The sequence below is a fragment of the Engraulis encrasicolus genome, chromosome 24, assembly GCF_034702125.1.
Source record: "Engraulis encrasicolus isolate BLACKSEA-1 chromosome 24, IST_EnEncr_1.0, whole genome shotgun sequence".
Taxonomy (NCBI): Eukaryota; Metazoa; Chordata; class Actinopteri; order Clupeiformes; family Engraulidae; genus Engraulis; species Engraulis encrasicolus.
In genome coordinates, this window is record NC_085880.1 from 17,921,028 (window position 1) to 17,939,114 (window position 18,087).

At 46.7% G+C, this 18,087-nt stretch overlaps 1 protein-coding gene across 1 annotated transcript in view; it reads right to left on the bottom strand.

Moving 5' to 3' along the window:
• Positions 1–18,087, bottom strand: part of lmbrd1 (LMBR1 domain containing 1) — a 165,429-nt gene that overhangs the window by 92,392 nt on the left and 54,950 nt on the right. The gene's annotated exons all lie outside the window — the stretch shown is intronic.

Here is an 18,087-nt window from a genome sequence, read left to right on the forward strand (position 1 = left end):
CAAAAACACATTAAATGCAATACTTTAGTCACAGTTCGTATGAAAGACGACATGTCTTAACTCCAGAGTTTAGGGTGGTGATGCAGGTAGTAACTTTGGTTTTTGTTTTGTCATTTTCTGGATGCTGAACAGGCTAACTTCCTTCATAGAAAGGTCAATGGAGTTTCTCTGCTCTGTAAACATTCATGTCAATGACAGTTAATAAATAAATAAATACAACAACAGGCCCGCGTGCGCACACACACAGACACGCCCGTGTCAAACATTCAGGCAAAGTGACAGATGAGCAGGGCGCTGGCCTAAACAGCAGTGGCGTCCGCAGCTCCACGTCTGATCTTTCTGGCACGCAGACATGTTATTCAGGTCTCTTGTGGAGGCTTAGAGGACAACAGACCAGACAGGTGGGGTAGAGAGAGAGAGAGAGAGAGAGAGAGAGAGAGAGAGAGAGAGAGAGAGAGAGAGAGAGAGAGAGAGAGAGAGAGAGAGAGAGAGAGGGGCAGGGAGAGTAAGAGAGAGAGAGAGAGAGAGAGAATTAGTGAGGGAGGGAGGGATAGAGAAAGAAAGAGAGAAAATGAGAGAGAGAGAGAGGAAATGTTGGCAGGTGCCAGGATAAAAGCCAGATGAGGTAGATGGAGGGCCAGTGATTGGGCTTACTCCCTGTTAAGACCCCACCTGTCTCAGGGACTGGAGCAGCACAGGCACCACCACGACCTCCACCACCACCACCACCACCACTCCCCAACAATATCACCACCACCACCACCATAACTCCCCAACAATATCACCACCACCACCACCACCCCCCTATCATCACCACCATCAACAACATAAGGCCTGACATCACCAGCGCCAACATTCCACCAGAGTGCATTTGTGTGTGTTGGTTGAGGTGTGAGTTAGGGCGGAGAGGTGGGTTGAGGTGAGGTGGGAGGAGGGGTGATGCGAGAGGCAGCAGCGAGAGGCAGCAGCAGCAGCGAGAGCACCAACAGCCCCTTCGCCATCCCCTTCACCAGCCTCATCCATCACCAAGCCCAACACCATCTCCAGGGCCGGATTAAGAAGATGGCCTGGGGCCCCTAGGCTAGAGGTTGCTGTGGGGCCGCCCCCACACATTTACATAGACAGTCTTAGAATTATGAGCAAAGCAATAGAGTACTCGAAACTCTATGGTATGTCTTGTTAGTGTTGCCAGATTGGGCAGTTACCCGCCAAATTGGGCTCACTAAGTTCCAGTTCCCTTTGCGACCGAAAATGAATGGGGACCAGTATCAAATAAGGTGTGAGTGCAAACACGCGATTAGCGAACCCCCGCAAACTGACGAGGGTATTCAAAATAGGCTGTAGGGATGACTTGATTGATCATTTTTGTGTGAAACGCCAACATAAATACGATGTTGCTATCACATGCTTAAAGGAACAGTCCACCCTTTTTTGATTTTCACATATTTGCAGTATTTCCAAGCATTATTCATGAATGTGCAAATCATTTTCCACATTTTCCACAGGGTGGACTGTTCCTTTAACCTGAAAAACTGGCAAACTACAGGAGGGAGATTTTACGAGCCATGGTATCCAACGGCAAACCGCCACAAACCTTACAGGTACGAGACTTTGGAAATATTTCTAACCAAGCTCTGATACAGGTTGTTTTTCACTCCTGGTAACACTCTTTTGATAAAACTTACAAAGTGCCATAACTGCAATTCGCATTGGTTTAGTGCTATACTTTCAAAACTTACCAAAAGTGCTATACTTTCAAAACTGGCTTCACATAAGGAAGTCCCTATAACTCACGTGAGAATGTGAGATGTAATTCTCAAAAATTCTCGAGGAGCCAAGGGATAGAAACATTACTTTATTATCTTTATGTTTCGTTTGATAAACATGCACGTGTTGTTGTGCTGGTCCATTTGTTACTAAGGAAAGGATGCGGGGATAGGCGAATGACGGTTGTTAACGTCTGTCTTATATTTTTGTTAGCCCAATGCTATTTTTTGTATTCCTGGAAACCGGATGCCGTCAAAATGCTAATCCGCGCCAAAGAATGTTGTCACCCACTTGTGAGCTCTATTAAGGATAACCAACATGTCTACCAACTGCGAAGAGGAGTATTAAATAGAAAAAATGCACTCAACAAGACAGAAGAAGTTTTCAACACTGCCTTTTGTCACAATTCTCACTTTTGGCCAGCGTTTGGCCAGGCTGCAGACATATCTAGCCTATGCGTTAATCCGGCCCTGACCATCTCTACCAACATTGGCAACACCCCCACAGCCCAACACGATCCCTACCAACACTGGCAACACTCCCAAACCCCAACACCACCTCGGCCGCCATGCACAACACTCCCACTCCCACACCCACACCAACACCTTGCCACCCAACCCGCTGAACCACTGGCAACACCCTCAGCCCACATACCACCTCTACCACCACCACTCACAACACTCAGAACACTCCACCGCCCCACACCGAGTCCCCACCCCACAACACAACACTGCCTCCACCTCCTTGCCTCAGCTAGCCATTCCCACAGTCCCTCAGTGGTGATGCTGGCACAACACAGTCCATCCAGCCAAGTATCTGACAGGCCTGGCTGGCCGGATGGTTGGCTGGCTGGCGAGCAGGGCCTGGGACATCACTCCTACCACCACGGGAGCCGACAAGGGGTGGGGGCAAAGGGGTCTGTTGTCCCGGGTCCAGGAAGAGAGGGGGCCCATAATTGAGGTCCTCATTACATTGTGTGCATTGGCCAAGGAGGCCTTTCAGATGACTTTTGTCCCGGGCCTGGCAAAAAGCGGTCAGCGGTCACCACCACCACCACCACCAGAACAAGGCAGAGTGGTGTCTTCCACCCTGAAAAAAGCTTTACAGGAGGGAGGACAGCACAGGGAGGTGATTTGGAAGGAAGAAATGGAAGAAGGATGAAAAGAAAAGAAAAGAGAAGCTTGAGCCTGCTCTGCTCTGCTCAGGCCAGCCTGGCTTACAACCTGGCACGACTGCACACAGAGACGCTAAAGACTAAAGGAAAACACAGAACAAAGATGAATTATACACCTGCTACACCACAGTCGGAGAGAGGGATCGAGGGAGAGAGAGAGAGAGAGAGAGAGAGAGAGAGAGAGAGAGAGAGAGAGAGAGAGAGAGAGAGAGAGAGAGAGAGAGAGAGAGAGAGAGAGAGACAGACAGAAAGAAAAAAAGATGGACCATATAAAAAAAGAAAAAAAGAAAACCGCGAGCTTTGAAGTCTTGACAGCTGCAGCGTACATTAACATTTGAATAGTGTGTTTCCCTTTTTTGTGATGCGGGTCGCTTTTGTAAAGTGGCAAAGCCTGGTTATGGAGACAATAGGCCGCCGTGTTCCACAGCGACAGAAAGCCCGTGCTTATGAACTCCGCCGACACGAGAGGCGGGGAACGGGGAGGGAGAGGAGAGGAGAGGAGAGGAGGGGAGGGGAGAGGAGAGGAGAGGAGAGGAGAGGAGAGGAGAGGAGAGGAGGGGAGGGGAGGGGAGGGGAGGGGAGGGGAGGGGAGGGGAGAGGAGAGGAGAGGAGAGGAGAGGAGAGGAGAGGAGAGGAGAGGAGAGGAGAGGAGAGGAGAGGAGAGGGGAGGAGGGGAGGGGAGGGGAGGGGAAGGGAAGGGAAGGGAAGGGAAGGGGTGGAGGAGAGGGGAGGGATGGGAGAGGAGGGGAGGGCGGGGAAGGGAAGGGAAGGGAAGAGAAGAGAAGGGAGGGGAAGAGAGAGGGGAAGGGAGGTGCAGGGAGAGAGGGGAGGGATGGGAGAGAGGGGAGGGGAGGGATGGGAGAGGAGGGAAAGAGGAGGCAAACAGGGAGGGAGGGAGGGAGTGGAGAGAGGAGGAAGGAGAGGGGATGTTTGCTCTGCTGTGCCGCCTGTACGCACACCGCTCAGCTACCGCTTTCCTTAGGCAGATTTTCCGGGGATTAGACATCGGCATATATTGTGTATTATCGGTGGCGTGGGTACACCACATCTGGACTGCCTTGGATGGCGGAGAGGAGAGGAGAGGAGGAAGAGAGGAGAGGAGGAAGAGAGGAGAGAAGGAGATGAGGCCCTTATCTCCCAAAGCATGGAACCCCTACGGGCGTGGTGTGCTTGTTTGTGAGTGTGAGTGTGTGTGTGTGTGTGTGTGTGTGTGTGTGTGTGTGTGTGTGTGTGTGTGTGTGTGTGTGTGTGTGTGTGTGTGTGTGTGTGTGTGTGTGTGTGTGTGTGTGTGTGTGTGTGTGTGTGTGTGTACAGTAAACACAGAGTGAAGTAGCAGCCAGAGATAGAGAGAGGTATTTATTAAAGAGCCTCTTAGCTGGCTTTGTGTGTCTCGGTGTGTGGCGATTGTGTCTGTGTGTATAAATGTGTGTATATGTATGTATGTTTGCGTCCGTGTGTGCATACGTGCGTGTGTGCTTGCAGCAAATAAAACCCATGCACCAATAAAAGAGACCTGCAATGCACATCCCCACACACACACACACACACACACACACACACACACACACACAGACACAGACACAGACACAGACACAGACACAGACACACACACACACACACACACACACACACACACACACACACACACACACACACACACACACACACACACACACACACACACACACACACACAGGAATGTAGTATCGCATGTCTAAATAAGATGTGCAAACAAGCATGTGGAGGAGAGAGTCATGAATGCATGGCCCACACAATATTATGTGCACAAACCCACTTGAGACAGTCTGAAAGTGTCTGGTCACGGCCAGAGACACAGCAGACAAAGGCACAGCACTAGGAGGTAGTGGTTAACATAACAGCCATGTGACCTAAAGTGTGTGGGGTCAAAATCAATTAAATTGGCAACAGAGCCACTGAGAAACCCGCCGCATGATAACATGATAATGCATGATAGCATGCCCAAACATGGTATGAAGCAGAAAGGCTGTTGATTGGAGTGCTCCAGGGTTGTGTTTCTCAAGAGCAGTGTTACTCGGCAGTTAGCAATGTGATTGCAATGCCATGTTGGAAGTTAGCAAGTTGATTGCAATGCCATGTATGTTAGAATAGTTGGTTGCAATGCAATTTTCCATTGCAACCAACAATGTGGCTAACTGAAAATTTGGAATAGCAATTATGGTTTTCAGAAACATACTTTGGGTAAGGTGAGGGCAATCTGATTTGTCGATCAGCTGCCCAGTGGCCCAATGGCACAATGGAGAATCCTTTCCACTAGTTTAAATGCTATTGTGTTCCATACAATCACTTGACATCTAGAATAGATCAATGCCGTTAACATTGTGTCGAATGCAGTAGCAGTCAGTTTTTGACGACAGCACTCAATAAAATTATTTATTGGGTCGACGACAGACTGAGTCCTTGGGAAACGACTACTGTGTTCAGTGTTCAGGGGAGAGCAAAACTGAAGATTTCAAATGTCTGCCCGCAAGAATCACACTCCAATCCAATGTCACTTGGATAGAATTGAGTAAATGGGATACATTCTCCATGGAGCAGAATAGGGCTGTGTGCCTGGTTCAAGATTGCTTCAGCCATGGAATGATGGGAGCATCAATTATTAGGAAATGAGTAACATCAAACCTGTAACTTTCTGATTTCATGACCTATACTGCTCCAAACATGGAGGGATGGGTGACGCAATTAGAAATGCAGCATTTCCCAGCCTACACAGGAGTGGGTGGAGTGCCGTCGTCATGATGAAGCCAAGTTTGCGCTCAGCATACCCTGTGGAGATGAAAGTCTGTCCATCACACTTATACTAACTATAATGCAAATGGATGCACTTCCCCAAAGCTGTTACGACACTGAACTCACACTTACTGGACTATGTCCATCTGTAAAGGACTGTGCACCTTGTAGGGAAGCTCAAATCTCAGTATACTTTGTATAATGACAATAAAGGCTTTCTATTCTATTCTATTTCTATGCAACATCTGCACAGAGCCCTGCTGAGAGGGATATGCAATGGCAAGCACTGCATGCGTCAACTTTATAGTGCAAAAAAACTTCTGCCTAACATGTCTCATCTGTCAGAACAAACAAGTGAACATTGCTGAGAAGAAAACTCAAAACAAAATACAAACATTGACTGAACAAGTGATGTGAACGCACTCCCTGCCGTGAGAAGAGAGGAGTGGGCCGCCGCAATGAGTGGCAGCACGCAGCTCCAGAATCACCTTCCCACCCGAATGCGGGCGATGTGTTGTGTATAATCATGTAGTGTATAAGAGCGCTGTTGAGGTGAGGAGGATGTAAGGGCTGCGTAGGGGCCAAAACAAACAAAAGAGAGCGAGAGAGAGAACGGAGACATCAGCATGACGATTTGTCTTGCATCAGGCCTTCGCTCACGTTGCAGTGGATGAGCAGCTAGGACCTCCTGCCAAGGCCTCCCATCACAACAACCCAGAAGAGTGATTACAGAGACAGCACGACAGAGGAGAGAGAGAGAGCGAGAGAGAGAGCGAGAGAGAGCGAGAGAGAGAGAGAGAGCGAGAGAGAGAGCGAGCGAGAGAGAGAGCGAGAGAGAGAGCGAGAGAGAGAGAGAGAGAGAGAGAGAGAGAGAGAGAGAGAGAGAGAGAGAGAGAGAGAGAGAGAGCGAGAGAGAGAGAGCGACAGACAGACAGACAGAGTGGGGCAATAGATACATGTAGATAGAGGAAAGGGATGAAGGAACAATTAGGGAATACAGAGAGAAAGACAGAAGAGAAAGAAAGTGTGTGAAGTAAAGGAAGGGAAGGAGAGAGGGAGGGAGGGAGGGAAGGAGAGAGCGAGAGAGGGAGGGAAGGAGAGAGGGAGGGGGATGTAGAGTGTATCTGAGGACACTGTGTGAGGCTCTGTGGCAGTCTATCCCCAGTGGCATATAATTAAGAGTTGATTGCTGATAAGATCTCCACAATAAGCCATGAAATGAATGCTGAACCCCTCCCCTCCCCCCTCCACTCAACCCACACCCCACTCTCCCTTCATGTATCTGCCAATGCCCCCAGGGCCGCTGACAGCTTTTGCTGGGCCCAGGACAAAGTCATCTGAAAGGTCCCCCAATCCAATACATACAATGTAATGAGAACCCAATTTTGGGCCCCCTCTCTATCTTGGCCGGGGAAAAATGACCCCTTTGTTCCCCCCCTGTCGGTTTCCCTGAATGCACCGTCCCCTCAGCCCAGAGTCCACTTCCCCTACATGTATCCGTCAGTGGTCTTTCAACTAATCACTCCCCGATATGTATCTGTCCACTGCAATCACACTCGCCGCTGTGCCGCTTATTGCTCTCGCTCAATTGCCGTTGCCTCGTTTGCCTCCCGCGACTATGGTCCACTTGCCAGAGAAAAAGATAAATGGCTTTGCAATTCCCACATCAGTTCAAGAAGTGAAGAAGTCCCTGAGTGAAAGAGACACGATTTCAAGATGTCTCCAGTGTCCTAAAACATGCCCAGTATCCTGCGAAGTCCGGTTGTCTGTGACTCAAAGAAGTCCAGTTGCCTGCAACTCAAAGAAGTCTAGCGCCCTACAACTTCACTTTTTTAAGCAAGATGACCATGATGAGGGGGAATCTGCACAGAAATCTTCAACGACTCTGTCTGTGTCATGTCTGTGAATGTTATGGCCAATCAGAAAACACGATGAGGGCTGACAATGTTGAACTGAAGTCAGACTATGACAAAGCGGCTGATCCAAATTCAAATTCAAATTCGCTATTTAAGGACAACCCCTTCCTTTTCGACGGAGTCCTCAAAAGTACAGATATAGGGTGCATTCCAATATGCGACCTTGCGTCCTCCACTTGGGCTTGTGGCCTCACGTTTTGCTGATGCCCCCCTCCATGGAGAAAACAATTAAGTTTCTCCCCTGTCAGCCTTGGCAAAACAATTCTTGGGGGACTATTCTTCATTTACCATCCTGTTTGAAAATGAGAAAATGACTTAACAATTTAGCTTTTTGCAAGATATTGAAATATATTGCTGTTTTTAATGATGTCATCACGACGTATTACTTCCTGGTACGAGGTCACAAGCACAAGTGAGACGCAAGGTCGCATATTGGAACGCACTCATACAGTACAGACGTAACACATACACACTCTCACAGGCACTCAAGCTCTTCTGCAGTACCACCAGGCCCAGCCTTTTCCTTCTCTAGCCACGAAGACTTACAAACTAGTGCAATAGGTGTTAACGTTTTCCAGTGATATTCTGGGAACAGACAGCAGGCGTTGATGGAGTGGGAAGAGGTGAAGTTAATTGACTTTGTATGGAAGAGCGAGAAGAGCGGCAGAAGTGGTGAACATCGGCTGTAGCATCGAGAGCGTCAAAAAGAGCATCAAAAGAAAAAGAAAGTTGAACTTCACCGAAAAATATGTAAAGAGCTCAGAGGCAGCTGGCGACAACCAAAAGAATGGTTCTGTTGGTCGGTCTCCCTGATTGAATGTTAAAGGTTGAAATTTTGTTTAAAGATATTTTTATGGGCTTTTTGTGCCTATTGATTGATGGGACAGTAGAGATTTACAGGAAATCAGTGGGACAGAGAAATGGGGGTAGGGTTGGGATATGACCTAGGCCGGACTCGAACCTGGGTCCCTGTGGGCATGCAAGCCCAAGTGGGGGGGCGTAGCGCGCTGCGCCACAGCGCCCCCAAAGGTTGAATCCTTTGCCGCGTTTTGTCATCCCTGATCATATGCAGTCCAGGCAGGACTCTCCAGTGTTATTACAACTCTTTTAATGCCTTTTAATGCCTTACAGGAGACTGATGCATGAGACCACTCCTCCTGTCCTGTCCATCTTTTTTTAATGTATTTTTTGGGGTTTTTTGGCCTTTGTTTATTATGGCAGGACAATATGAGAGGAGACGGTAATGGTTGGGGGGAGATAGATGGGATAGGACTCGAACCGGGGTCCCCATGGGCAATGTAAGCCCAAATGTGGGGGGCTTAGCACACTGCGCCACAGTGCCCCCCCACTGTCCTGTCCATCTTATTACCCCTACCACATCAAGGTGTGTCCTGCTACCACAGCATTTCCTGTCTGCTAGTTCCCGTTGGGCTGCCCATAGCCCTTTCTGAATGATTTACCACTGCTACTACCCAACCAGTAACGGTGTTGGCCCTTGTAACCATGGATTATGAGGGGAATACCAAATTATGTCTTTGGCTTCTTTCCCTTCCCTTCTCTCCTCCTGCCTCTCTGCTATGGCAGTCTGTCTGCTAATCCTCCCTCACCTTCACAGAGATGGAAATGCAGATCACGTCTCAAAGTCCTCATTCAACCCCTGCTTTTAATTTGACGTCCTGCCCAGTTTTGGGGGAGGTTTAACACAGCGGTATGCTATGCAGGCCAGGGATTTGTTTGGCTAGATAGAGGACTCGATGATCGTTGCAATTTATCATTGCTGCTTCAAACACACAAGTGACCCCCTGCAAACACAGAGGCATGAAAGCCCAAATGCAAATATAATATTATGTGTGAGTCTGACAAGCTAATGCGGGCGGAGTTGAATGTGGTGAGGTGCGGTTTTGGTGGAGTGGGGTGAGCTGAGCTCTGCTGGCCTTCCAAAAAGTTAAATCAATACTCATACAAAGTCATTATTAACATTGACTGATGAAATTTTAATTGTAGCCTACTCTACCCAGGCTGATTTCACATTTCAGCAGATCGCTAATGAGAATGGAGCGTGGTGGAGTTGGGTGGCGTGGAGCGAGCTGTGTTGGGTTGGTCAGTCTTCTAAAATGTAAAAGCAATGAATTATTCCGTGTCTGAAATCTAAGTATCCCAAACTTATTATGGGCATCTACAGGGCAATGTTGAATGCAGCCATCTGTCTCATGGTTGATTTCAGGCACAAACCTTTAAACCTTCACACACCTCATCTGGCAGTTGCATTTAAGACGGCCCATGGGTCACTCAGCATGCAATTTGAAAAAACTCCCACACACTGACCATTTTGTTGTTTTCTTTAATACACAACATTTTGGTCCTAGACCTTCATCAGGTAAGGCACTAAGCTAGAAAATCTCAGATCTTCCGGCTCCTGCAACAGGAGGAAAGGCAGTGGGTGGAGGAGTGGGCCGTTCTGCTACAGTGGAGGTCTCTGTGTGATCCGCTTGACTTTACACAATGAGCCCTGCATCGCCTACAGGGCTCAAGCGGATGGGAAAGGGGACCTAGGGGTATGGGGGATAGATGGGCCACAGTGATTGTAATGTAATGCAAAGTTCACTGCACTGTATACTAGGGGTGTAAATGATAGTCCATATGTATTGATGCATCCATCCTACAGCCGATAATTGAATCAAATTGCATTGTAGGGCATTCTTAAGTAGCGAAAATAATCAAACCGCTGGCCCCTGTCCAATGCCCTAGCTCCATATCATAATAGAAGTGGAAAAGTAATTAGAAAAATGTTGAATAGAATTGAAGCGCATCGTATCGTGGGGCATTCTTATGTATGGAAAATAATCAAATACGAAGCTGCCTTAAGAAATCGACATCGAATCATATCGTCATGGAGGCTGTGATTTACAACCCTACAGTATAGAATATGGTACCGCTCCCTCCCTCATTTCTTCCGCTGTTCTCTGGCTGGCTAGTTTGGGATGCTACCAATCGGTAACCTCACTCTTGTGAGATTAATGTGTTCCGCCTTGGTACTTTGGCCTTACAAGTTCACCCACCGTGAGTGGGGTTCGCAGACCTGTGTGGTAACCCGTAGTAGTAAATCTGGTGAGAGCCAGGTTAACCGACGGCAGCCCAAACAAAACAAACAATATCAGACCCAGAAGAGGGAGACGGACATTATATCAGACCCAGATGTAAGGAGATGGTAACTGAGCGGAAACGTGTGAATGGAAAAGGCTACAGTAGGCTAATTCTGTTGTGGAGGTTCCCCATGACCCTATGCAGCAAGTCCCGCATCGCCTGGGGGGGGGGGGGGGGCTATGGAGGTCAGGAGGAGGATGGAGGATGGAGGGGACGGAGAGTGTAGATCGGTGGAGCTCGGGGGAATGGAAAGCTTCCACACAGAAGGTGTGTGTGTGTGTGTGTGTGTGTGTGGACCACAGCTATTGTTTCACGCTGAGGGTTAAGGCCCCCTACGGACGTCAGGAGGGGGATGGAGAGGACGGGGAGTGGAGATCGGTGGAGCTCGGGGGGATGGAGGGTAGAGGGGATCAGTGGACCACAGCTATTGAGTGCATTCCAATATGCGGCCTCCCATCCTCCACTTGTGCTTGTGGCCTCGCTCCGCCTCCTAGCCCAGCCTCTGTGGAGAAAACAATAAAGTTTCCCCGCTCGCTGTCAGCCTAGCCACAACAACTTTTGGGGGACTGTTTTTCATTCACCATTCTGATTGAAATGGAAATGAGAACGTGACATTAGAATTGTGCTTTTCATTCCATTTCCTGTCGTCGGTGACATCTTCATGAGGTCACAAGCAGGCAAGTGAGCAAGGAAGAACGGAAGTCGGCATATTGGAATGCACCCACTGTTTCCTGCTGAGGGTTAATGGAGCGCCAAAGCGCCATTTCACCTGCTACACCACCACATCCTCCCACCCCCATCCCCAGGACCGCTAACACCCTTGGCTGGGCCCAGGACAAAGTCGTCTGAAAGCCCCCCCACCCAATACAATGTAAAGAGGACCCATTTCTGCCCCCCACCCCTCTTGCCCTGGGCCTGGGACAACTGGCCCCTTTGTCACCTCTCCCTGTCATCACCCCTGCCCACCCCCATCACGAGCACATTCGCACCAACCACCTACACTAGTCTACCCGCAACCTCACTCACCTCAACCACTCTACTCCTCTGCACTGATTATGACAAACAAACCCCCCGGTCAGACCGTCATTATTTTTAGACTCCCTGGTGCCCCCTCTAAAACCTCTGCAGAAAGTCTGTTCATTAGGAAAAAAATACATATGTTCTCCAGAGATGGAGGAGCGGGGGGCAACAGAGGAGAAAAAAGAATGAATTGAGAACATAGGAATGGACTGGAGGGGGAAAGAGACAGAGAGAGAGAGAGAGCAAGAGAGAGAGAGAGAGAGACTAAAAGAAAGAGAAAGAAAGATTTAGAGGGGGACGGAGGAATAAAAGAAGGTTAGTCGTAAGGGGAGAAGGGGGCAGTCCCGGATTGGGGAGGCTGGCTGGCTTTGACAGCTAGAAGATTCCCCTCCCGAGGACGGTGGCTCTGTCACAGAGTTACTCAAGGCTATCATTGGATTACGCCGGATTGTTCCCCGGCTCTTTTGTCTCCCCTGGTCGAGGGAAAATGAGGAGGGAGAGAGCATTTGAGGAAAGAGAGAAGAGCGAGAAAGAGAGTGGAAGGACAACAGGGAAACAGATGGAAGGAAATACTGGGAGAGAGAGAGAGGGAGAGGGAGAGGGAGAGAGAGAGAGAGAGAGAGAGAGAGAGAGAGAGAGAGAGAGAGAGAGAGAGAGAGAGAGAGAGAGAGAGAGAGAGAGAGAGAGAGAGACAGAGACAGAGACAGAGACAGAGAGAGAGAGAGCACAATGCAAAGTGAGCTTTGTTATGAAAATGGCCACCCATATCATCAGGGATACACTCAATTAAGACACCCCCCCTCAAAAAAAATTAAAAAAATAATTAATTAAAAAATAAATAAATAAATAAAATAAATAAATAAAATAGAGTCTACATGGTCAGCCACACATTAATGCACGCTGCACCACACTGCATGCACCTTTACAACAGGACCAGACAATATGACCCAATTAAAATGTACATGTTAGTGTTGTGGGGGGAGGGGGGGGGGGGTTGGAATGGGATCATCATCACCATCACCACACTGACCGCCATTTCACCTTGAGAATAACAATGTGTTGTGAGCCAAAGCAAATCTACATTGAGCTCACATGCTCACATCCCACACACACACACACGAATAGGACATACAGCAACTATATACAGGAATGCCTGCATACACAAACAAATACACACATACACACATACACACCTTCTGTCACTCAGTCAGTCAGAGGAAGAGAAAAGAAGGATAGATGGAGCAAAGAAAAAGAGAGAGAAGCGAAAGCATGACTGAGCCAGAAGGAGAGAGAGAGAGAGAGATAGAGAGAGAGAGAGAGAGAGAGAGAGAGAGAGAGAGAGAGAGAGAAACAGAGAGAGAAACAGAGAGAGAAACAGAGAGAGAAACAGAGAGACAAAGAGACAGTGTGAAAAACAGAGAGAGAGAGAGAGAGTGTGTGAGAGAGACAAAGTGTTTGTGTGAGAGAGCGAGCGAGTGAGAGAGAAAGAGAGAGAGCAAACAAGTGAGGAGGGGCCAAGAGCGGGGGACCAGGGGAGCGAGGGAATAAGGGAAGGCAAGTGAAAAGAAAGAGAAAAGAAGAAAAGAGAAAAGAAGGGAGGGCAGGCCACAGCAGAGCCCTGGCGTCCCCAGTGGAGCCGGTCAGGCTTTGCTGCACTGCCACACAAGCCCTAATGGGGCACCGAGATTCAGCTGCGGCTGCTGTCTCCAACGAGCAGCTCGCTAGCTTGCAGCCACGAACGCAAGAAGAGAGGGGCCATGGGGGTCTAACTTAGCAAGGGACGTGGAGGGGATGAAAGGGGGCGGTGGAGGTCGGGGGTTGAGGGGGGTGACTTCCGTTTGCTCAATTAACCTACCATCTGGAGAGGAGAGGGGGAAGAAAGAAAAGATAGACTGTAGGGACTGATTTTTTTCTCCCCTATTCCTTTTCCACCCTCCCTTTTTGACAAAGCAGAAGCAGTAGCCGGTAGTGATCCCCTGTAGTGGGATTCAAGATGCCAGCAGAGTCGCTGTGTGTGTGTGTGTGTGTATGTGTCTGTGTCTGTGAACATGCGTTGCTATGTCAGAGTGTGCGTGTATGCATGTGTTGCTATGCTAGTGTGCATGTGTGTGTGCATGTGTGTATGCATGTGCTGTAGAGGCACTAGGACAGATGGGCTTAATTACTGTGCTATCCCCATAGATGCCAGCAGTCCTGGGGGTGAGCCGTGCCACTGTGCCCACGATAGGGGTGACTGGACCAGACCAAACTACGGGCCTCAGCTCCTGGTATGGTCTAATCTTAACATGAACTACTGAGGTAAAGAATACTGTTGGAACCCTCAAACAGGAACGACTGAGGTAAAGAATTCCGTTGGAACTAGGGGTGTAAATCACAGCCTCCATGATGATACTTTCTTATAGCAGGGATTTGATTATTTCGATACTTAAGAATTCCCCACTATTAGGCCTTGAGCCAGAAGCCAAAAATTGACCTCTCGCAATCGAACGGGTGGGCAAGTTCTAATCTGTTTTTTTGACTTCTTGGACATCTCAAGTTAACAGTTTGGCATGATAACCATTGCAAACAGGTAGCTTTTTGGTAGTTATCATGTGTTGACCAGTAAAATGGAAATGTGAAAAATCGGTATTGTGGTTCTTTGTTATTATGTAGTTTGTTGACCACACAGGGTGCTTAAATGACCTCAGGGATGCTTTCCCTTCTATCAGGACCCTACAGGAGTTGTTAGACCACACTAATAGGCTAATAGAATCACCTCAGCAATATGTGAATGACAAAATGTGATAAAATATGAAATCCGTTTTTGTTTTTATTAAGCTTATTATTATTACATTTCCCCCAACAGTAAAACAAAAACAAAAAACATAATGAACAAACACATACTAACATGTGATAACCATACTGTACATTAACATGGCATGATAACCATTGCAAAAAGGTAGTTAGTGAATGATCATGCATTGAAATGGTGGACCAGTAAAACGGAAATGTGAAAACTGTATTGTTTTTTGTTATTATGCAGTTTGTTGACCACACAGGGTGCCTACATTTCCTCAGGGATGCTTTCCATTCAATCAAGACCCTAAAGAGGTTGTTAGACCATACCAATTGACCTAATAGAATCACCAAAGCAATATGTGATTGACAAAATGTGATAAAAATGACAACATATGAAATCTTCTTAACTTTTCCTGCAACAGCAAGAATAAATAAAGAGCATTATTTCAGTCCTCAGGATCTGACTCAGTCTAGTAAATATCTGTAAATATGTCACCATGATTATCCTCTTCATACTGATATACACATGTTTGAAGTTTTCAGAGGGTTGTGCAGCATTTCTAGCTACTTCTCAGACATTGGCAATCCAGCAGTTTACATTGATGGCTGTACTTGCAAGACATCAGTTGTAACACTGCCTCAGGGGCTGAATATCCCCACATCCACTGTATAGTGAGATGGACATTTTCATCGTTGGCCCAGACATGGTCAAGTGGGCTTGGGATTTGTGGATGCTGCTGAAGACTTGCTTTCCAGATGCCAGACTGATAGTTGGCACACATAGTTTGCATGAGGAGGTAGTCCTCACACTACTACTACTACTACTACTACTAGTCCTCACATGGTGGAAATTGGCTTGATTCACACTCTCCATGCTGAGTGCAGAAAAGCTGGTAGCGGGCTGTATTTATGTTCTACGTATTTGTCGATGCTATGTAGAGTTGGCACCTAAATGCTTCACGAATAGGTCCATGGACAGTTCCCAGTCCCGTCCCAGCTCATGAAAACACTGTTTGAAAGAGCTCTGAACTCATCGTGGGCTTTAAGGCTGAGCTTTTCACGACCTGCACATCCTTTTGTGTTTTTATGATTATTTTTGTATTTACTTTTCTATTGTAGCCCTAGCCTCTTCCCCCTTACATTAGAAAATTAGTATTTCAAGTAAAGATACTAAAGATACTAGTAAAGATACCCTATCACATAACCTCATGGCTTGGTGGTACTCACACTGGGTACAAAGTAGTTCAAGAAAACCATCATGTGGTGTACTCCGACTGTCATGTGGTGTACCCCGGCCGCCTTTAACGCCATAACGCAGTCCCTCTATTATAACAGATATTGTCATTATTTGGTGTCATTATTGTCACCAAAATGGTAATAGAGCTTGGTAAGTCCCGCCCCTTAGTTCCGCATTTCACGGGACCTAAGCTGACCATCTAACAACATGGTAGAGAGTAATTATCTTCCAATCTCAGTCATTACATGCGCTGGGCAATGTTAGCAATGTTCTTATAATGTAGTTCAGTGTTTTCAGCCAAGAGTGAATTGGCCTGTCGCCAGGCTCATTTCCAGTAAGAGGCTATCAGGGGTGGAAAGAATACTAAAACATGTAATTAAGTAAAAGTAAAATTACATCTTTAAAAATCTACTTAAGTAAAAGTAAAAAAAAAAATACTTAATAAAAATGTGATTTGAGTAAAAGTTACCTTCAGTTTGCTTTTATATCGCTTTCCTTCAATAGCACCCTTCGTGACCTCTAGCTATCTCTGCACAAGTCATCTTCCAATAACCTGGCGATCGTGACAACAAAATTCTGTGTGTGCTGGTGTGGCAAAGTTGCAGGGCTAGGGTCAGCCCATTCATACAACAGCCCATTACTCTGAACTTAAGGGTCTGGATTTCATTGTGTTTGGGTCGTGGGCCTTAAATTGCAAAGACTGGGAAGCCTACCAAAGGAAATAGTCTGGTGGATTTCATTTAATTGCCAGTTGTGAGATTAAATTCATGAATAATTTTGTTAATAAACAATAATTCTTGTATATATTTTAAAACAACTGTTTTCAGGCTGCGCTGGTACTCCCTCAGCTTGAGTCCTTGGTGTGTGCTCTACTATTCCCAGCCAGTTACTTGCAACTCTATTGTGTACCGTCTGTGGGCTGTCGGACTAATGGTATGGGGCCGGCGGGCCCTAGATAGTCATCCAATAGATTAGTCCAAAATATATAATTTATGTTAAATGGTAAAAACACACAATTTCCCTTCATGTCTGACAGATTTTCCCCTTTATTTCAATTTTGCCTACCTCAGAATTTACTCAGACCTCAAGGTAGATTCAAATGTAAGTAAAATACTTTGGCCAAACTGTAATTTGGGTAGAAGTAAAATCACCTATTTTAATAACTACTTTGGACTCAGTTACTCAAAGTACTCAATTACAATAATTTGAGTAAATGTAATTAGTTACTTTCCATCCCTGGAGGCTATGGAACTTTTGTATGAGGTGGCGCCTTGTCAGTATACTGTACTTAAGTACTACTTATTACTACTTAAGTGTTTTTGGGAAACTCAGCCGAAGACAATATTATAAGAGTTACCAGCAGGGACAGCCAGATGACGGTAGATAACTGAGCAGAAGGAGACAAATGCAAGCAGACTCATGCTGTCCACTGCATCTGTCAGGCACAGACACACAGCCAATGCCACACCAACACACATGCACATTATGTGTTTTCTCTGGGTTTCTGGTAATGTGTTGTTTGGCGGCAAACGCCAGACTATATCGTCTAGCAGTTCGAAAAGAACGTGCAAGGCAGCATGGGTACTCCCAGGCTAGGTAATGTGTGGAATGATCAAAATTTTAGAATAGCATAACATGTGAATCTAGAAATCATCACTTATTTTCACATAGTAAATGTACTTTCATTACCAGACACTGAAGCAGCAACTGTAAGGGAATGCAACTCATCATTTTTTTATTCTTAATAATGTAATCGTGAAACATGTAATCTGTTATTCCCCATTACTGGCCTGCTCTCTGGACTCGGAAGGCTTTGAAAGTGAGGTGATCCCTCACCCCTCCTACTTTAAGTGCAGAGCGGGTCAGTCTGTTGATTTGGGACTTTATTTTTACTATTTCCAAACACAAGTGATTGCATCATTGGCATGCACAGATCTAGGAACGGACTTGGTGGTTCTAAAGCAACAGTCCCTTTGCCGTACTGGACGAAAAAAGGCCTTTTTTTAAGTTCCTTTTTTTTTTTTGTCACAATGTGGTCCATATTGGCATGATCATCTATGGTAACGATTCTTGAGATCAAAAGCATGTGACAATTCACCTTTATCTAACATAGCATAATAGAAGGGTGGGGACTCTAACTTATGTCTCAAGATCTCTCCCTGATGTAATTTTAATCTTGTGCAGTTTCACATGGAATATGACATGTTTTGTAAAGAACTGTTAGAAATTTAATTTGCAATACAATTAAGTTATGTTTTCAGGGGACCTAGTGAAGGTGAGGT